This window comes from Dendrobates tinctorius, unplaced genomic scaffold (genome assembly GCF_039654945.1).
Source record: "Dendrobates tinctorius isolate UK_male_01 unplaced genomic scaffold, ASM3965494v1 ptg000008l, whole genome shotgun sequence".
In the NCBI taxonomy this organism is placed as follows: domain Eukaryota; kingdom Metazoa; phylum Chordata; class Amphibia; order Anura; family Dendrobatidae; genus Dendrobates; species Dendrobates tinctorius.
Window position 1 is genome coordinate 35,682,508 of NW_027361676.1, and position 22,520 is coordinate 35,705,027.

Genomic DNA, 22,520 nt, shown 5'->3' on the forward strand with positions numbered 1-22,520 from the left:
AAAGTAAAAATACAGGATAGAAGTTCTGTCAAGTATCATATCACTGATAGGGCACAAAGTCTTTTTTAGTTCTGTAAGACAAATTCATTTTTTCTTGTTTCAGATACAATACTGCAAGTAGTTCATGGAGCTGCCATTCTCTAAACTAGAAGTAGCTTTCATTTTATTGGCTTTCATCATTTTCTCTCTCTTCTCTTTGGCATCTATCTACAGTGAACCCGACCAAGGCAATGAAGGTGAGTGAAAAAACAAATGGGTTTTCCTGTTGGCAATATTCATTACAATGTTGTTAGTAATATCTTACCAAAAACCTTTTAGCGATGAAATAACTGTATGCATGTTTTATATAGCTGGAGGGTGAGCCTACATTGGGGCAACATGGTGGTATAAAACTGTCTGATATAAAACTGTCTGCAGACTTAAGGCACATTTAAAAAAAGCTATTTCTTTTCTGTTGCTAAATGTGAAAGAGCCTGCTGTATCCCACGTTGTCATTTGGTGGTGGTGATATGAACCTGTTTCCAGACCTAAGGCAAATAACCCCTTTACCCCCAAGGGTGGTTTGCATGTTAATGACCAGGCCAATTTTTTCAGTTCTGACTCTGGAATGCTTCCATGTATCCCGATAATTCTGACATTGTTTTCTCATAACATTAAATCTGGAAAATTCATGCAAATCATCCGTGCTGCTGCACAAATTTTTTTTTTTCATATTTAATGTTATGATTCGGTTACTAGTTTGACCTGTGGGTCTGCGGCAGCTGTCGACTCTGATGAATTTCAATGCGTTAATGTAAAGATACATCAGGTGAGTATAATCTGATTGTATATCCTGAAAACTCTATAGGATAAGACCCTATTTGCACTTTTCTCTCCTATAGTGTCCTTTATTGTTTTCTCATGACATATTTTACTTCATGATAGTGGTAAAATTTCTTTGATATAACTTGTGTTTGTGAAAAAAATGGAAATTTGGCGAAAATTTAGAAAATTTTACAACTTTGAATTTTCATGCACTTAAATTACAGAGATATATCACACAAAATGCTTAATAAGTAACATTTCCCACACCTCTACTTTACATCAGCACAATTTTGGAACCAACATTTTTTTTGTCAGGAAGTGATAAGGGTTAAAAGTTGACCAGCGATTTCTCATTTTTACAACACCATTTTAGGGACCATATCACTTTGAGGGGTCTATATGATAGGTGTCACTTTTGAGTATTTTTTTTCTAAAAACTGCACCCCTCAAGGTGCTTAAAACCACAATCAAGAAGTTTATTAACCTTTCTGGTGCTTCACAGGAATTTTTGGAGTGTTTTAAAACAAAAATGAACATTCAACTTTCATTCAACTTTTTTTCACAAAAAATGTACAAATTGTATTTTACCAAAGGTAACAGGATAAATTGGACCCCAAAAGTTATTGTGCAATTTGTCTTGAGTATGCTGATACCCCATATGTGCAGGTAAACTACTGTTTGGGTGCAAGGCTGACTCAGAAGTGAAGGAGCGCTGTTTGACTTTTAAATGCAAAATTGACTGGAATTGAGATCGGACGCCATGCCACGTTTGGAGAGTCCCTGATGTGCCTAAATAGTGGAAACCCCCCCACAAATGACACCACTTTGGAAACTATATCCCCCCAAGGAACTTAGCTTCTAGATGTGTGGTGAGTAGTTTGAACCCCCAAGTGCTTCACAGAAGTTTGTAACGTAGAGGCGTAAAATTAAAAAAATCATATTTTTTCCACAAAAATGATCTTTTCGCCCCCAATTTTTTATTTTCCCAAGGTTAACAGGAAAAATTGGACACAAAAAGTTATTTTCAAATTGGTCCTGAGTACACGGATATGCCATATGTGGGGGTAAACCACTGTTTGGGCGCATGGCAGAGCTCGGAAAAGAAAGAGCGCTGTTGGACTTTTTCAATGCAAAATTGGCTGGAATCGAGATCAGACACCATGTCATGTTTGGAGAGCCCCTGATGTGCCTAAACTGTAAACTCCCCATAAGTGACACCATTTTGGAAACTAGAGCACCAAGGAACTTATCTAGATGTGTGGTGAGTAGTGTTGAGCATTCCGATACCGCAAGTATCGGGTATCGGCCGATACTTGCTGTATCGGAATTCCGATACCGACTTCCGATATTTTTTCAATATCGGAATTCGGCATCGGAATCGGAAGTTCAAAGTTGATTGACGGCCTGACGTCATCATGATGCGCGGTGTGTGCGCATCATGATGCGCCGTCATTTCGGGCCTTCCGGGGGTCTCTGCGGGCCTGCCGGGGGGCTGTGTGGACTGCCCGGGGTCGGTACCAGCCTGCCGGGGGGCTGTGCCGGCCTGCCGGTGGTCTGTGCACCCTGTGGGGGTCTGTACCGGCCTGCCGGTGGTCTGTGCACCCTGTGGGGGTCTGTACCGGCCTGCCGGGGGGCTGTGCCGGCCTGCCGGTGGTCTGTGCACCCTGTGGGGGTCTGTACCGGCCTGCCGGGGGGCTGTGCCGGCCTGCCGGGGGGCTGTGCTGATGTCCGGGGGTCTGTGCAAGCATCGTCCGATGGGACTACAAGTCCCATCTGGCGATGCCTGCTATCATGACAGTGATTGACACATTAGCCAATGATGGGACAGTAGTAGTCCCATCATCCGGCTAATGTGTTAAATGTTAAAAAAAAAATACTACATACATACTACATGCTACATACATACTACATATATACTACATGCATGCTACATACATACTACATGCTACATACATACTACATATATACTACATGCATGCTACATACATACTACATGCTACATACATACTACATATATACTACATGCATGCCACAAAAATACTCACCCACGATCCGAAGCAGTCCACGAGTGTGTCCCACGACGATCTTGGGTAGAGAACTGCAGCATCAGATGATGCTGCCGTTCTCTACGGGCTGCAGGAATCCAATGACGGAAGGTAGGTATCCCTCCGCACTGTATTCCTCCGCCACTTAAAAAAAAAAAAGTCCCTAGTCTCACTTTATGCCATTGCTGTGTGGGAATTTCCCACGCAGCAATGGCATAAAGTGAGACTAGGGACTTTTTTTTTTTTAAGTGGCGGAGGAATACAGTGCGGAAGGATACCTACCTTCCGTCATTGGATTCCTGCAGCCCGTAGAGAACGGCAGCATCATCTGATGCTGCAGTTCTCTACCCAAGATCGTCGTGGGACACACTCGTGGACTGCTTCGGATCGTGGGTGAGTATTTTTGTGGTTTGTTATGTTAATATTTATTCCGGAAAAGACAATGGCTTCGGGGAACAATGTGACAAGTATTGGTAAGTATGTTACTCTATGTTATATGTACTGTATGTCTATGTATGTATTGTATGAATGTATTGTATGTATGTAGTATATATGTGGTATGTATGTAGCATGTAGTATGTATGTAGTATGTATGTAGCATGCATGTAGCATGCAGTATGTATGTAGCATGCATGTAGTATATATGTAGTATGTATGTAGCATGTATGTAGTATGTATGTGGTATGTATGTAGCATGTAGTATGTATGTAGCATGCATGTAGTATATATGTAGTATGTATGTAGCATGTAGTATGTATGTAGTATGTATGTAGTATGTATGTGGTATGTATGTAGCATGTAGTATGTATGTAGCATGCATGTAGCATGCATGTAGTATGTATGTAGCATGCATGTAGTATGTATGTAGTATGTATGTAGTATGTATGTAGTATGCATGTAGTATGTATGTAGTATGTATGTAGTATGTATGTGGTATGTATGTAGCATGTAGTATGTATGTAGCATGCATGTAGCATGTATGTAGCATGCATGTAGCATGCATGTAGTATGTATGTAGTATGTATGTAGTATGTATGTAGCATGCAGTATGTATGTAGCATGCATGTAGCATGCATGTAGTATGTATGTAGTATGTATGTAGTATGTATGTAGCATGCAGTATGTATGTAGCATGTATGTAGCATGTATGTAGTATGTATGTAGTATATATGTAGTATGTATGTAGCATGTAGTATGTATGTAGCATGTAGTATGTATGTAGCATGCATGTAGTATATATGTAGTATGTATGTAGCATGTAGTATGTATGTAGCATGTAGTATGTATGTAGCATGTAGTATGTATGTAGCATGTAGTATGTATGTAGCATGCATGTAGTATGTATGTAGTATTTTTTTTTTTTTTTAACATTTAACACATTAGCCGGATGATGGGACTACTACTGTCCCATCATTGGCTAATGTGTCAATCACTGTCATGGTAGCAGGCATCGCCCGATGGGACTTGTAGTCCCATCGGACAATGCCTGCACAGACCCCCGAAGCCTGCACAGACCACCGGCAGGCCGGCACAGCCCCCCGGCAGGCCGGCACAGCCCCCCGGAGCCTGCACAGACCACCGGCAGGCCGGCACAGCCCCCCGGCAGGCCGGCACAGCCCACCGGAGCCTGCACAGACCACCGGCAGGCCGGCACAGCCCACCGGAGCCTGCACAGACCACCGGAGCCTGCACAGACCCCCTGGCAGGCCGGCACAGCCCCCCGAAAGGCCCGTACAGACCCCAGAGAGGCTGTACAAGGCAAAAACAGGGTTTTTCTTATTCCGATACCGGAAGTCCCATAGACTTGAATGGGACTTCCGGTATCGGAATCGGCGATACCGATACTTTTTTTAAAGATCGGCTGATCCATTCCGATCCGATACTTTGAAGTATCGGACGGTATCGCTCAACTCTAGTGGTGAGCACTTTGAACCCCACAAGGGCTTCACAAACGTTTATAACTTAGAGCAGTGAAAATAAAAAATCATATTTTTTTCCAGAAAAATAATCTTTTAACCCCCAATTTTTTATTTTACCAAGGGTAACAAGAGAAATTGGCCCCCAATAGTTGTTGTGCAAATTTTTTTGTGTGCTTAGATACCTCATATGCAGGGTAATACTACTTTTGAGGCACAGTGCAACGCTCAGAAGGGAAGCGGAGCATATTGGAGTTTAGATTTTGCTGGAATGGTTTGAGGGTGCCATGTCACATTGGCAGAGCCACTGAGGTGCCATAACAACAGAAACCCCTACACTCCCCAATGAATTGATCTAGGAGTGCAGTGATCATATTAACACCACACGTGCCTCACAGAAATTTATACCACTAAGCGGTGAAGAAAGAATAAATTAGATTTTTACCACTAAAATGTTGTTTTAGCCCCAAGTTTTTAATTTTTGTAAGGGTTAATAGGATTTTTTTTTGTAACAAACTGAGGTCCATTTTTTCCTGAGTGTGCCAATACCCTACATGTATTCGGGAAATATTTTTCAGGCACGGTGCAAAGCTGAGAAGGCAAGGAGTGTTATGTTTTGCAGAGGTCATAACCCACTGGGAGAGCCCATGAGGTGCCAGAACAGCAGAACTTCCCATAACTACACCTCTCAATGAATTCATCTAGGGGTGCAGTGATCATATTGGCACTATGAATTTTATACCATTGGGCAGTGAACACAAAATAACTACATTTTTACCACCAAAATTTTGTTTTAGCCAAAGATTTTACATTTACACATAAGAAGTGGGTAAAAACAGCACCAAAATTTGTCCCACAATTTCTACTGAACATGGCAATACCCAATATGTGGCTGTACAGTACTACTTAGCCATATGGAGAGACTCGGGAGGAACGGAGCGCAATTTGCCTATTCAAGTGAATGGGTCTGTGCACATATCAGTGTATCTATTTATAGCGCAGGCGGTGGCTGATGAATACCCCCAGCAGCGGCTCCTGCTGTCACTGTTATTAGCAGGAGCAGGGGTAGGCTGATGGGAGTAATAGTCCCATCTGCTGCCAGCTGCTGTCTCTTTTATCACTTACATGTAACACTCATCATTCTCCTCTGCTCATGCCAATTGCCGGCAGAGCAGGGGAGAATGATGAGAGCCGTGTTCAGCACCCAGCGCAAGGAACAGCACTTACTGCAACTCTTCTTCCCTGGCACCCGTCCGTGTGGTACTGATGCGGCACATGGTTGCTACACGTGTGCCACAGGTATTACAAACACAGACACTGACATCTCCGGTACCGGAAATATCAGGACATGTGAAAGAGGCCTTATAGTGGATTTTTATGTTTGGCTGCTGTGACCCATTAAAAGACGCTTTTTATTGCAAAAAATAGTTTTCGCATCACCACATTTTGAGAGCTATAATTTTTCCATATTTTGGCCCACAGAGTCATGTGAGGTCTTGTTTTTTGCAGCACGAGCTGACATTTCTATTGGTACAATTTTTGGGTACATGACTTTTTTTATCACTTTCTATTCCGATTTTTGGGAGACAGAATGAACAAAAACCAGCAATTCATGAATTTCGTTTTGGGGGGTTTATACTAGGGATGGGCGAGTCTACTCGCTAGGACTCGTTACTCGGCGAATAGTAAGGGACTCGCTGGACTCGTTATTCGGCGAGTCTCCCAGTGATTACTCGCACAGTAACGAGTCCAATGCAAGTCAATGGCAATCCTAGTTTTGTCAGAGTTTTTTTTTCTCACTCGCTAGACTCGCTATATCACATCGCTGTCAACAGCGAGTCTGAGCGAGTCTACGATTCCGAGTCCTGTATACTGGATTCGGGACTCGCTTATACTGAATCTGTTATGTTCCTACAAGTTTCCAAGACAGCCTATGTCAACACACAGCGATTGTGAGCGAGTCTGAGCGAGTCTACGAATCCCGAGTCCTGTATACTGGATTCGGGACTCGCAAATATAGAATCTGTTATGTTCCTTTGTAATTTGTAAATCGCACATTACTCGCTAAGACTCGCTTCCCCATTCATTAACATTGGACTCGCTAGACTCGCAACGAGTAGCGAGTCCCGGGCTCGGACTCGCTAGAGTCAAGCGATTCCGAGTAATTTAGGACTCGCCCATCACTAGTTTATACCATTCAGTGTGTGGTAAAATTGATAGGTTTATTCTTCGGGTCAGTATGATTACAGCAATACCTCTTTTTTTCATGTTTTGGCGCTTTTAGTTAATAAAAACTATTTTATAGAAAAAATAATTGTTTTTGCATCACTTTATTCTGAGAGTTATAACTTTTTCATTTTAATGCTGATTGAGCTGTATGGTGGCTTGTTTTTTGCGGGATAACATGTCATTTTCAGCGGTACCATGTTTATTTATATCCGTCTTTTTGATCGCGTATTATTACAATTTTTGTTCAGCAGTATGATGATAAAGCATTGTTTTTTTCCTTGTTTTTTTCTATGGTGTTCACTAAAGGGGTTAAATAGTGGGACAGTTTTATTGCTTATAATTTTTTTCATTCAAATATTTATTTAGAGATCGAATATATATATTGATTTTTTTATTATTTTCAACTTTTTTCATTTTTTTTAATTTCTTATATTTTTTTTTACTTTTTCCAAACTTTTCTACTTAGTCCCACTATGGGACAATCATTTTTTGTAGGCTGATCACTTCTATAGCATGCAGATGAAGCAATGACAGGGAGGCTTGCTGATCATGCACTGTGCATGATCAACAAGTTTCCTAGCTCTGGTGACCCGGATATCATCATGATGACATCTGCTTACCATGGCAATGATCAGGACCCTGCGTCACGTCGAGGGTCTCACATCCAAAGGTAGAGGGGCTGTCAGCCCTGTGCCAGCTTCCAGTATGCTGCGGTCCTGTTTTATCGCAGTATTTTGGGGTTAAAGTGCCGGGAGCGGTCTGTTACCACTCCTGGCACCTAGTGATGGGTGTCAGCTGTTAGAATCAGCTGACACTCGGCCGCGATCGGCCGCACACCACCTGTTAGTGCGGCCTTTCGCAATGTCGTAATAATCCATCCATGGTCAAATTGGCTCAGGTCACATGGACAGAATCTTATGTCTGATGTCAGAAAGGAGATAAAAAAATTATAATTTATCAGTTGCAAAAAGTTAGATAGCCCGTCATATTACACTTTGTCATTTGGTTGGGATAAAATTAAACTGTTGAGGCCTGATCCATATGCCACAAAAAATCTTCTGTTATTAACGTCATACAGTAAGGTGCCTGAATTTAAAAATAGTTTGCAGCATCTAGTGTGTTATAGAGGCCTGATCCATAGACCACAAAAAATTCTTCTGTTATTAACGTCATACCGCATTGGTAAGGGCACTGGTGATGTTCCTGGACACATGCTGGTACAAGGCGGGGATGCCACACTGGGAAAAATAGTGGCAGGTGGGGACTGAGTACCAAGGGACCAAATGTGTACACCTGTAGCAGGCCATTTTTTGTATTTATTTCAACCAACGAAATTTCACACAAACCACGTTCTACAGTATATATGACAATAGTACATTTTTGACCAACTACATTTGTACACCTGTAGCAGGTAAATTTTGCTTTTTTTTCATATATAGTATGTATGACAAAAGTAAATTTTTGGAACAAAAATATTTTGTGAACTGTACCAGGCCAAGTGGTTTTTAAGAATGTTAAAACCCCATAATTTTAAACAAACCAAGTTAAACTGTATGGCTTTTTTGGTAGTGTTATAAACCACCTAAATGCAACTGAAAGCATACAATACTCTATGGATGACTCACTGAATCTAGAAACATTTTTCAATGCTTTTTTGGAGTGTTACAGTGGGGAAAAAAAGTATTTAGTCAGTCAGCAATAGTGCAAGTTCCACCACTTAAAAAAATGAGAGGCGTCTGTAATTTACATCATAGGTAGACCTCAACTATGGGAGACAAACTGAGAAAAAAAAATCCAGAAAATCACATTGTCTGTTTTTTTTCATTTTATTTGCATATTATGGTGGAAAATAAGTATTTGGTCAGAAACAAGCAATCAAGATTTCTGGCTCTCACAGACCTGTAACTTCTTCTTTAAGAGTCTCCTCTTTCCTCCACTCATTACCTGTAGTAATGGCACCTGTTTAAACTTGTTATCAGTATAAAAAGACACCTGTGCACACCCTCAAACAGTCTGACTCCAAACTCCACTATGGTGAAGACCAAAGAGCTGTCAAAGGACACCAGAAACAAAATTGTAGCCCTGCACCAGGCTGGGAAGACTGAATCTGCAATAGCCAACCAGCTTGGAGTGAAGAAATCAACTGTGGGAGCAATAATTAGAAAATGGAAGACATACAAGACCACTGATAATCTCCCTCGATCTGGTGCTCCACGCAAAATCCCACCCCGTGGGGTCAGAATGATCACAAGAACGGTGAGCAAAAATCCCAGAACCACGCGGGGGGACCTAGCGAATGAACTGCAGAGAGCTGGGACCAATGTAACAAGGCCTACCATAAGTAACACACTACGCCACCATGGACTCAGATCCTGCAGTGCCAGACGTGTCCCACTGCTTAAGCCTGTACATGTCCGGGCCCGTCTGAAGTTTGCTAGAGAGCATTTGGAAGATCCAGAGGAGTTTTGGGAGAATGTCCTATGGTCTGATGAAACCAAACTGGAACTGTTTGGTAGAAACACAACTTGTCGTGTTTGGAGGAAAAAGAATACTGAGTTGCATCCATCAAACACCATACCTACTGTAAAGCATGGTGGTGGAAACATCATGCTTTGGGGCTGTTTCTCTGCAAAGGGGCCAGGACGACTGATCCGGGTACATGAAAGAATGAATGGGGCCATGTATCGTGAGATTTTGAGTGCAAACCTCCTTCCATCAGCAAGGGCATTGAAGATGAAACGTGGCTGGGTCTTTCAACATGACAATGATCCAAAGCACACCGCCAGGGCAACGAAGGAGTGGCTTCGTATGAAGCATTTCAAGGTCCTGGAGTGGCCTAGCCAGTCTCCAGATCTCAACCCTATAGAAAACCTTTGGAGGGAGTTGAAAGTCCATGTTGCCAAGCGAAAAGCCAAAAACATCACTGCTCTAGAGGAGATCTGCATGGAGGAATGGGCCAACATACCAACAACAGTGTGTGGCAACCTTGTGAAGACTTACAGAAAACGTTTGACCTCTGTCATTGCCAACAAAGGATATATCACAAAGTATTGAGATGAAATTTTGTTTCTGACCAAATACTTATTTTCCACCATAATATGCAAATAAAATGAAAAAAAAAACAGACAATGTGATTTTCTGGATTTTTTTTTCTCAGTTTGTCTCCCATAGTTGAGGTCTACCTATGATGTAAATTACAGACGCCTCTCATCTTTTTAAGTGGTGGAACTTGCACTATTGCTGACTGACTAAATACTTTTTTTCCCCACTGTATATACCACCATAATGTAACAAGAACCACGTTACAGTGTATGGATGAATCATTGCATCCATAAAAAAATATTTTTTCAGTTTTATTTACCACCGTAATGTAACAAGAACTGCGTTACAGTGTATGAATAAGGCTATGTGCACAAGGTGCAGATTCTGCTGTGGATCCGCAGCGGATTTGGCCCTGTGGATCCGCAGCAGAACTGCAGGTGATGTACAGTACCATTATAGCCTATGTAAAAACAAAACCGCTGTGCACATGCTGCGGATAAAGGAAGCAGCATTTTACTTCTTTTGTGCGGTTTTGCTGCAGTTTTCCACCTGCTCCATTCTACAAATCCGCAGATGGAAAACCACAGTGGAAAACCGCACAAAAACGGCAGTAAAACCACACAAAAAATGCACTAAATCCGCAGGAAAAATGCAGGTCATTTGACCTGTGGATTTAGTAAAATCCGCGCTGAAAAATCCAAGGGAGGATCCGCACCGTGTGCACATAGCCTGAATCATTGCATCCATAAATACTTTTGAAGGTTTTTTCAGTTTTATATACCACAGTAGTGTAAAAAGAACCGCATTACAGTGTATGGATGAATCATCAAATCCAGAAAAAAAATCCATGCTTTTTTTGAGTACTATAAATATTTACTACAGAAATGTATTACAGATCACATAATACTCTGTGGGTGAGTTATTGAATCCAGAAACATTTTTATATATTTTTTTGGAGTGTTATATAACACAGAAATATAATCAAATCACGTAATACTGCATGAGTGATAATATAGTAATTTTTTTCATCCCTCAAAAAATTTGGTCACTTGCAGCTGCTATATATTTTGCAAGTCCTTAGCTCTGCCTAGCGACTTTATTCTACCACTCTCCCTGCAACTGTCCCTAGGCTAAATGCAGAATGTATCTGATACAAACCGTAAAGCTCTGGATTAGCCCTTAGAAAGACTGTTAATATTATAGTTCAGAATCAGCACCAATATTAACGCTAGAGGACTCTGATTCTTTCAACTGTGCACACAGCCCTGGACAAACACTCTCTTTCTCCAATATGAACTGTCCCTAAGTATTGCAATGGTGTCAGTGTGCAAAGCAATGCAGCGCCTGTCCTTTTATAACCTCTTATGAGGTAATACGGCCAGCCAATCACAGTAATGCTACTACCAAGATGGCTACGGCATTAGAGTGACTGGCATGAAATCCCCACAGCTTATTGTCTGTGTTCTTGGTGCCAGAGACGCAAGGCAGGGATTTGAGCATTACATCCAAGCACCAGACAATACTCGTTGAGTGCTGAGCACATCCGAGCACCGAGATACCTGAGTGATAGGTGAGTATCACCAAGCACGCTTTCTCATCATTAGTCCTCACCATTAAATTCAACATCAGAAGTATGCAAAAGAGCATCAAAATAAGCCTGCTACATTTTGGAAACAAGTCATATGGACAGATGAGGTTAAAAGAGATCTGCTTGGCCACAATGATCAAAGGCATGTGTGGAGAAAAAGGGCATAGAATTTCATGAAAAGAACATCTCGCCAACCATTAAGCTTAGAGGGTGGATCAATCATGCTTTGTCATTGTGTTGCAACCAATTGCACTGGGAACATTTCAAGGATGGAGGGAAGAATGGATTCAACTTAATTTTAACAAATTCTTGATGAAAATATAACACCATCTGAAGTTGAAAAGAGGATGGCTTCTACAAATGAATAATAATCCTAAATATATGTCAAAATCCACAATAGACTACCTCAAACGATGCAAGCTGAAGTTTTTACAATGGCCCTCACAGTCCCCCTGATCTGAACATCATTGAAAATCTGTGGCTAGACCTCAAAATAGCAGTGCATGCAAGATGACCCAGGAATCTTACAGAACTGGAAGAATTTTCCAAGGAAGAATGGATGAAAATCTCTAAAACAAGAACTGAAAGACTTTCGTCTGGGTACAAAAAGTATTTAGAAGCTGTGATGCTTGCAAAAGGTGGTGTTACTAGGAACTAACCATGCAGGGTGCCAAAATTTTGCATTGGACCTTTTCCTTTTTCTAATTTTTAAAATTTAAAAGATGAAAATACTTATTTTTTTTGCCTAAAATACAAAGGAAGTGCATCATCTTTATCTTTAGCCCTGTATCTTAAATATTTATGAAATGTAATGGATACTTCTATCATTTCTTTATTACAATGGGTATAATGTTTTTGACTATGGTCAAAATTAAAAATTTAGAGTTTATATAGTTTTTTTTGCCTCTCTGAGACCTAAATCTATTGAAAAAGCCATGGTAAGCTAACAAATAATTAATGATAATATACCAATACTTGGTTGCAGGTAATTTTCTATTAGTGTTCAGCAGATCTAGGGATCTAGATTCAAGCACTAATAAGTTTCCTACCCTTCAGCAATAGCATGGGAGTAGATTGTATTGGGATAGAAATCATTTAAGTTATGTTCACACATTGCTTTTTGCAGCATTTTTTTAATGCTTTTTTTCATGCAAATTTTCATCTGTTTTATAGTACAAAATAATTCTGAGATTTCAGAAATCTCATGGACACAGCTTGTTTTTTTTCCTGACTGTTTTACCATACAGCTGCATTTTTGCAAAATGAAGCATGTCACTTCTTTCAGCGTTTTTGCAGCGTTTTTCACCCATTGAAAGCAATAGGTAGTGCAAAAAAAAGCTGCAAAAATGCTGCAAAAAACCACAGGTATCATGTTTTGCTGCGTTTTTGGTGCTAAAACCTGATGAAGTTCAATCAGATTATTTTTTTTATGTACTAAATTTTATCAGCAAGCACAAGAGACAAAGCAGCAAAAACGCCACAACAAAACGCGGCAAACACTCAGCAAAACCTGCTTTTTAAAGTTGCTGTATTATTCAAAGAGAGCAGGTTTTGCCTGTGGAAAAGATGCATAAAAAATGCAACATGTGAACGCAGACTTACAGATTTCAGATATTGTCTGTTTTGTGGAGTACCGAAAGGTATGTGCAGTCAATGCAAGTAGACTGTATAAAGTCTAATGAAAAGGTAATAAAAAAGCAAATAATGTGGTTACGTTTCTATTGATTTCTTTAACCCCCTCCTTCAAAAGGAAGTAACTGCATGTCCACATTTTTGATGATTTCCCGCTATTGGGCATACAGTTATGCCTCAGGAATGGCATGGGTGCAGAAGTTGTGCCAGTAGCATCCCCAGAAAGAGCTGTCTGGTTTCTGAGCATCCAAAGGCCTAGCAATAATCTCTGTCTTCCCTATCCCTGGCTGTCAGTCAAACACTTTATTCTGGTTGTGCATGTGCTTTTTAGCTTTGTGCTTTCCCATAGCTTGGTTAAACTAGATGGACATTTGCTCATAGTGTACTGGCTAATGTGGTAATACAGAGCAGCCTACAAACACGCCAGAATCCTGTAAACAAAGCCCACTTGGTAAAGACCAATATAGTTTGTATACTGACACACTAAATGTAAAGACCCATATTTTTGGAACAGTATGGAAGATTTAAAGGGAATCTGTCACCTCATTTTTCCAATATAAGATGCGGCCCCCACCATCAGGGGCTTATCTACAGCATTCTGTAATGCTGTAGCTAAGCCCCCGATGTAACCAGAAAGATAAGAAAAACAAGTTAGATTATACTCACCCAGGGGTGGTCCGGCCCGATGGGTGCTGCAGTCCGATCGGCGCCTCCCATCTTATAGCGATGACGTCCTTCTCCTTGCTTCTGCCGCGGCTCCTGTGCAGGCGTACTATATCTGTCCTGTTGAGGCAGAGCAGAGTACTGCAGTGCGCAGGCACCGGGAAAGGTAAGAGAGGCCCGGCACCTGCACACTGCAGTATTTTACTCTGCCCTCAGCAGGGCAGATATAGTACACCTGCGCAGGAGCTGCAGCAGAAGTAAGGAGGAGGACGTCATCGCTACAAGATGGGAGGCGCCGGACCGGACCATGACACCCATCGGACTGGATCCGACCCAACCACCGGGTGAGTATAATCTAACTCGTTTTTCTTATCTTTCAGGTTATATCGGGGGCTTATCTACATCATTACAAAATGCTGTAGTTAAGCCCCTGATGGCGGTGGCCACATCTCATAGGGCAAAAATGAGGTGACAGATTCCATTTAAGAAAAAGAAAAATGCTCATACTCAGTGGAGAAGCAGGAATAGAATAAAACCAAACACTGGTATTTCTGAGCAGTTGGTAAAATTGTTATCATTAATGCCAACAAAATGCCTACAATTTAGAAAAAAAATATTTGACCTGAAGATATTTTCTTACAAATATGAATAGCAGCCTGTGAACTAGTCAGTAATAATTCATAGAGTAATATATTATACCAGTGTTATTGTATGCTACATGTCTCAAATGCCATTCTAGTAGAATTTTTCACATTCAAGCAACATTAACAGCCTTGTAGAAATAATAACATTCAACCCCCAATTAACCCCTGGAAGCTTTCGAACATTCCAGTTTTATTTATCTCTAATTTATTTTTCTGTTTTAGTTTCTCAAAATGTTTGTGTAATTGCAATTTTCCTGCCGTGTTAGGTATCCATACAATTATCGTATCTCTACAGTTACCAAAATATTCTAATTACATCATATTCAAAGCTAAAACATACATTTAATTTTAGTATTCTAATTAGTACAAAACTAGTATCAACGTTAACGTTTAAATTCCACTAGAAAGTGAATGATTTCATATTTATTTTACAATGTACATGTTTTATTTTATTTTAATAGAATCATAGAATCATAGAATCGTAGAGTTGGAAGGGACCTCCTGGGCCATCTGGTCCAACCCCCTGCTCAAAGCAGGATTTACTTTATATATATCTTTATACATTCATTTAAAGAAGCACTCCTTCCAAAGTTTTTATCATTTAAATAATATCTTGTAATCTTCATACTATATCATAGAATCATAGAATCATAGAATTGTAGAGTTGGAAGGGACCTCCTGGGCCATCTGGTCCAACCCCCTGCTCAAAGCAGGATTCGCTAAATCATCCCAGTCGGATGTCTGTCCAGCCTCTGTTTGAAGACTTCTATTGAAGGAGAACTCACCACTTCTCGTGGCAGCCTGTTCCACTCATTGATCACTCTAACTGTCAAAAAGTTTTTTCTAATATCTAATCTGTGTCTCCTCCCATTCAGTTTCATCCCATTGCTTCTAGTCTTTCCTTGTGTAAATGAGAATAAAGATGATCCTTCTACAATGCGACAGCCCTTGAGATATTTATAGACAGCTATTAAGTCTCCTCTCAGTCTTCTCTTTTGCAAACCAAACATTCCCAAATCCTGCAACCTTTCCTCATAAGACAGGGTTTGCAGACCGGTCACCATTCTGGTCGCTCTTTTCTGAACTTGCTCCAGTTTGTTGATGTCTTTTTTAAAATGTGGTGCCCAAAACTGGACACAATATTCCAGATGAGGTCTGACCAAAGAGGAGTAGAGGGAAATAATGACTTCACGTGATCTAGACTGTATGCTTCTGTTAATACATCCTAGAATTGCATTTGCCTTTTTTGCTGCTGCATCACACTGTTGACTCATATTCAGTCTGTGATCTATTAGTATACCCAAGTCTTTTTCACATGTGCTGTCACTTAGCTCTATTCCTCCCATTCTGTATATGCTTTTTTCATTTTTACTGCCCAGATGTAGTACTTTGCATTTCTCCCTGTTAGAAACCATTCTTTTAGTTGCTGCCCACTTCTCCAGTTTATTTATATCTTTTTGAATCCTCTCTCTCTCTCTCTCTTCTCTAGTATTAGCTATCCCTCCTAGCTTTGTGTCATCAGCAAATTTAATCAGTTTACCCTCAATTCCTTCATCTAAATCGTTGATAAAGATGTTGAACAATACAGGGCCCCGGACAGAGCCCTGTGGTACCCCACTTGAGACATTCTTCCAACTGGATGTGCAGCCATTTACGACCACTCTTTGGGTCCGATCACTAAGCCAGTTATGAATCCACCTAACAGTTGCCTTGTCCATTCCATACTTAGTCATTTTTTCAATAAGGATTGTATGAGGGACTTTGTCAAATGCTTTGCTGAAGTCAAGATATACTATATCTACAGCATTTCCTTGATCCACCCAATCAGTGATTCCGTCATAGAAGGAAATTAAGTTAGTCTGACATGACTTATTAGTTACAAACCCATGCTGACTCTGTTTAATCACTTCATTCTTATCCATTCTTATCATTCTTTAATCACTTCATTCTTTTATTGCACTGTGTACTTACAATTGCTCATTTTGCCTTTCTACCCAGATAATTCTTATCCTTTCTCTGTTCTATGTAGAAACAGGAAGTCTCTTGTCCCAGCATTTATCATTTCCCTCTTCAATTCCTGACCCAACTGCTCCCTCTTCCCACCAACCACTGTCTTTTACAGTGACATATGAATCATACAGGGAAAATTGACCTCCTGTTTCTACATAGAGCTTAGAAGGATTCAGCCAGTCAGTTTTAATAATGTGATGTCATAGACCTAATGGAAAAGAGAAGAATTAGCTGGATAGAAAGGCAAAATGAGCAATTGTAAATGCACAGTGCTGTATAATATGATAACTGCAATGTATCAAGAGGATAAAAACTTGATGGGACCAGATGTCAGCACAAGATACACTTCAAGCTGTAAAAGGGTATGTTTTTTAAACTTCTTGTGAATATGATTGCAATTATCTTATCATCACCAATATGAGTAGGAATCATAGCTAAAGACCTATTTACATATAGTAATAAGCAGTGGAGTACCACTAATAGCGGCGGACCACATGGTCACTATAAAGCCCATGAGTCAGGGGGCCCGGTGCCAGCTCCAGCTCTGCTCCCCACCCAGTATCACACTTTTAACTGTAGTTGCATCTTGGATGTAGATACAGTTGAAAGTAATGATAAAACAGAAGCCATCAGCTCCATCCTCCATTATTCCCCTGCTTGTCTGATGCTTCAGCACAGCTGAAGCGACAAGATCACTATATCACGCCTGCTCTGCAGAGTTGTGCACAGCTGCAGACCACATGCTATCGAGGCCGAAGCAGTGGGGAACATGGAGAGGTGAGCATTTAATTTTTATTTAATTTTTTCAATGAGTACATTGTAGGGGCCTTTATACTGTTTGCAGCGCTATGTGGGGACTATTATACTGTTTGGAGGACTATGTTCGGGTCCATTATACTGTGTGCACTTCTATATGGGGGGCTTTTACACTGCTTGCAGTCCTATGTGGGGGCTATTATACTGTTTGGAGGGCTATGTGAGGGGTCATTATACTGTTTGCAGTGCTATGTGGGGGTCATTATACTGTTTGGAGGGCTACATGGGGGCCATTATTTTGTTTGCAGGGCTATGTGGAGCCCATTATTTAGTTTGCAGGGCTATTTGAGGGCCATTATACTGTCTTCAGGGCTATGTTTAGAGCCATTATGCTGTGTGTCAAGAGTGGGAGAAGAGGGTTGCATTGACAATCCAACACAATGGGCAGTACTTTGAACACATTTTATGTATAAGTGGTCATAAACTTGTAAATAACTCATGAAAGAATAAAGTAACGTTAAAACCAAGCACACCATTGTTTTCTTGTGAAATTCTCAATAAGATTGATGTGTCACATGACCCTCTTCCCTTTGAAAAAAATAAAGTTGGATCCAAAGTGGCCAACTTCAAAATGGTCACCATGGTCACCACCCATCTTGAAAAGTTTCCCCCTCCTATATTAATGTGTCACAAGCAGGAAGTTGAAGTCACAAACCATTGACATTTTATTTAGGTGTATCCATATAATTGGCCTACCCTGTATATTAGATTGTAAATTATTATTATTATTTATTATAGCACCATTTATTCCATGGCGCTTTACATGTGAGGAGGGGTATACATAACACATACAAGTACAGTAATCTTAAACAATACAAGTCACGACTGGTACAGGATGAGAGAGGACCCTGCCCACGAGGGCTCACAATCTACAAGGGATGGTGAGGATACAGTAGGCAAGGGTAGAGCTGGTCATGCAGCGGTTTGGTGGATCGGTGGTTACTGAAGGTTGTAGGCTTGTTGGAAGAGGTAGGTCTTTAGGTTCTTTTTGAAGGTTTCCATGGTAGGCTAGAGTCTGATATGTTGTGGTTGAAAGTTCCAGAGTAGGGGAATGTGCGGGAGAAGTCTTGTATGCGGTTGTGGGAAGCGGAGATAAGAGGGGAGTACAGAAGGAGATCTTGTGAGGATCGGAGGTTTCATGCAGGTAAGTATCGGGAGACGAGGTCACAGATGTATGGAGGACTCAGGTTGTGGATGGCTTTGTATGTCATGAATAGGGCTTTGAACTGGAGTCTTTGGGTAATGGGGAGCCAGCGCATGGATTGACAGAGGGGAGAGGCCGGGGAATAGCGGGGGGACAGGTGGATTAGTCGGGCAGCAGAGTTTAGAATAGATTGGAAGGGTGCAAGAGTGTTAGAGGGGAGGCCACAGAGCAGGAGGTTGCAGTAATCAAGGCGGGAAATGATGAGGGCATGGACTAGGGTTTTTGCAGATTCTTGGTTGAGGAATGTACGGATCCGTGAAAAATTTTTGAGTTGAAGTTGGCAGAAAGTGGAAAGGGCTTGGATATGTGGTTTGACAGAGAGGTCAGTGTCAAGGATAACCCCGAGGCAGCTAGCTTGTGGGACTGGAAAGAGTGGGCAGACGTTTACTTTAATGGATAGATCCATTGGGGGTGGGTCACGTGAGATGGGGGAAAGACGATTAATTCTGTTTTGTCCATATTAAGTTTTAGAAATCTAGCGGAGAAGAAGGATGAATTAGCAGACAGACATTGAGGGATTCTGTTTAGTAGGGAGGTGATATCTGGTCCAGAGATGTAGATCTGTGTGTCATCAGCATAGAGGTGATACTGAAAGCCATGAGATTCTCTGAGCTGTCCGAGGCCGAAGGTGTAAATGGAGAAGAGCAGGGGCCCTAGGACTGAACCTTGCGGAACTCCGACAGATAGGGGGCGCGGTGAGGAGGTGGTGTGCGAGTGGGAGACGCTGAATGTCCTGTCTGTTAGGTATGACGCAATCCAAGATAGGGCCAAGTTTGTGATACCAAGAGATGAGAGGGTCTGTAGTAATAGGGAATGGTCTACTGTGTCAAAGGCAGAGGACAGGTCCAGAAGGAGGAGGACAGAGTAGTGTCGCTTGGCTTTGGTGGCTAGTAGGTCATTGGTGACCTTAGTTAGGGCAGTTTCAGTGGAGTGGTAAATAATACCTGGTTTTGTAAATACACTGATAACCTCAGTATGACATATGTTCGTTGAAGCATGTAAGTAACAGCGAGGTATTACCGATACTGGTGTACAGGAGCACGCCACACTACTACCCCAACACGCGTTTCGTGTCACTCTCTTCCTCCTTGCGCATAATTGTTGATCCAGTAAACATATATTGCAAGTAGGAATAAATCTACTGCTGCTATATGGGCATATTTTTTATAATTTACATCTATTTGATGAGATATATGAACTATATATAAGAAACTGATGAGAAATATATATGAAAAAATAAACATATCCATGAAATTACTATAGTTAGAGATAATTTTTACTCAAACAACATGTACTTGTATATTTACTTCTTTTTTCATTTGAATGAGCAGCTAATATACTAGATGTCGGGTCAAAGTAATTACGGAATAAAATATTTTAATAAATGACTGTAGCAAACTTGGAAAGGAAAGTGGATGTAAAACTGTGCTGCTGAGATTTCAATATACAATAGGAGACCAGATGCGGTATGGATGCTTTTTTATTTGTCAACGCTTTTTGAGGTGATCATACCTCTTCATCAGGACAAACCACAATGACAGCCTTTAACCTCGAAACGCATTGACAAACAAAACTGCCTCTAGTCTCCTAATGTATATTGGATACTCGACAGAGAAGTTTTATATCCACTTTCATCTCCAAGTTTGCTGACTATCTGTTTGGTGGATTTGCAGCAGCTGTCTTTACTTACAAGCTAACAAAGGGTTTGTGACTTTCACACCCCCCAGGTGAGCAAATCCCGTTTTACTCTTTATTTAATATGGCTAAGACCCTACACAAATAATTGTTGTTGAGATACATAATTTAAAAAAATAAGTGTATATACAGTAAATAACTACTACTGATTAGAGATGAGCGACTTTGCCTTTTTTAGGGTCGAGTCGGGTTTCATGAAACCCGACTTTCTCAAAAGTCGAGTTGATCAAAATCGGCCGACTATCGGGAAAAGTCGGAGGTCCGACTGAAACACGAAACCCAATGCAAGTCAATGGGGAAGCAAAGTCGGCAGGGAGTGGAGGACAGTAAACACACCTACAATGCCCATTTCAATGCCAAAAACATCAATTCTTATTACTTAAGCTTGTCAACCTTAATTTACTTTATAATAATATTTGCGCATTGAAAACTGGGGGTTATTTGGCTAAAGTTGTTGGGGTGTAGGGCTGGCTCCATGTTTTCGTGTGCCCCGGGCAAAAGAGTCAGTGGGCCCATTTAACACATACCACAATTCATGATGCTCCGATATGGCAGAGAAATATAGGTATAGTACAATGACAAATACTTCACTTCTTACATTACATAACTGATATCTATTTTAAATTCTACAATAGCTCAAAAACCGTACAGTATATTCCCCCATAGAGTATTATGGCCACCACATAGTGCGCCATACAGAATAATGAGCCCCATATATTGCTCCATACAGAATTGGTCCCATATAATGTTCCATGCAGTATATGATGAGTTCCACATAATGCTACATTATATGATGGTCCCCATATAATGTGCCATACAGTATAGGACGGTCCCCATAGAGTAGAATGAGCCCCACATATTGCTCCATACAGTATATAATGGGCCCCATATATTGCTCCATACAGAATGTGCTCCATATAATGCTCCATACAGAAGAGGCGCCATATGTGCTCCATATAATGCTCCATACCCTATATGATGCCCCATAAATAATGAACCCCATATGATTCTCCAGTATATGATGGGCCCCATGGATGATGCTCCATTGTATGATGGGACTATATAATGCACCATATATTATGGGCCCCATATGATGCTGCAGTATATGATGGGCCCCATGGGTGATGCTCCAGTGTATGATGGGCCTATTCATTGTGTGCAGAATTATAAGGAAAGTGAGTATTTTGATCACATCATCCTTTTTATACATGGTGTCCTACTCCAAGCTGTATAGGCTTGAAAGCCAACTGCCAATTATGTAAATCAGGTGATTTGCATCTCTGTAATGAGGAGGGGTGTGGTCTAATGACATCAACACCCTATATAATGTGTGCTTAATTATTAGGTACTTCCTTTCCTTTGGCAAAATGGGTCAGAAGAGAGATTTGACGGACTCTGAAAAGTCAAAAATTGTCAGATGTCTTGCAGAGGGATGAAGCAGTCTTGAAATTGCCAAACTTTTGAAACGTTATCACTGAACAATCAAGCGTTTCATGGCAAATAGTCAACAGGGTCGCAAGAAGCGTGTTGATAAAAAAAGGCTCAAAATAGCTGCCCATGAATTGAGGAAAATCAAGCGTGAAGCTGCCAAGATGCCATTTGCCACCAGTTTTGCCATATTTTAGAGCTGCAACGTTACTGGAGTATCAAAAAGCACAAGGTGTGCCATACTCAGGGACATGGCCAAGGTAAGAAAGGCTGGAAAACGACCACCTTTGAGCAAGAAACATAAGAAAAAACGTCAAGACTGGGCCAAGAAATATGTTAAGACAGATTTTTGTAAGGTTTTATGGACTGATGAAATGAGAGTGACTCTTGATGGGCCAGATGGATGGGCCCGAGGCTGGATCAGTAAAGGCCAGAGAGCTCCACTCTGACTCAGACGCCAGCAAGGTGGAGGTGGGGTACTGATATGGGCTGATATCATCAAAGATGAACTTGTGGGACCTTTTCGGGTTGAGGATGGAGTGAAGCTCAACTCCCAGACCTACTGCCAGGTTCTGGAAGACACCTTCTTCAAGCAGTGGTATAGGAAGAAGTCGGTATCGTTCAAGAAAAACATGATTTTCATGCAGGACAATGCTCCATCACATGCATCCAAATGCTCCACAGCGTGGCTGCCCAGTAAAGGTCTAAAAGAAGAAAAAATAATGACATGGCCCCCTTGTTCACCTGATCTGAACCCTATAGAGAACCTGTGGTCCCTCATAAAATGTGAGATCTACAGGGAGT

General features: G+C 41.1%; 1 long non-coding RNA gene across 1 annotated transcript in view; it reads left to right on the forward strand.

Annotated features, from left to right (window-relative positions):
* The first annotated feature begins 103 nt into the window (after window positions 1-103).
* LOC141091407 (uncharacterized) overlaps window positions 104-22,520 on the forward strand; it is a 44,004-nt gene continuing 21,587 nt past the window's right edge. Inside the window, exon 1 of the long non-coding RNA XR_012232511.1 lies at window positions 104-236. This is a non-coding gene — a long non-coding RNA (uncharacterized lncRNA). The remainder of the gene's footprint in view (window positions 237-22,520) is intronic.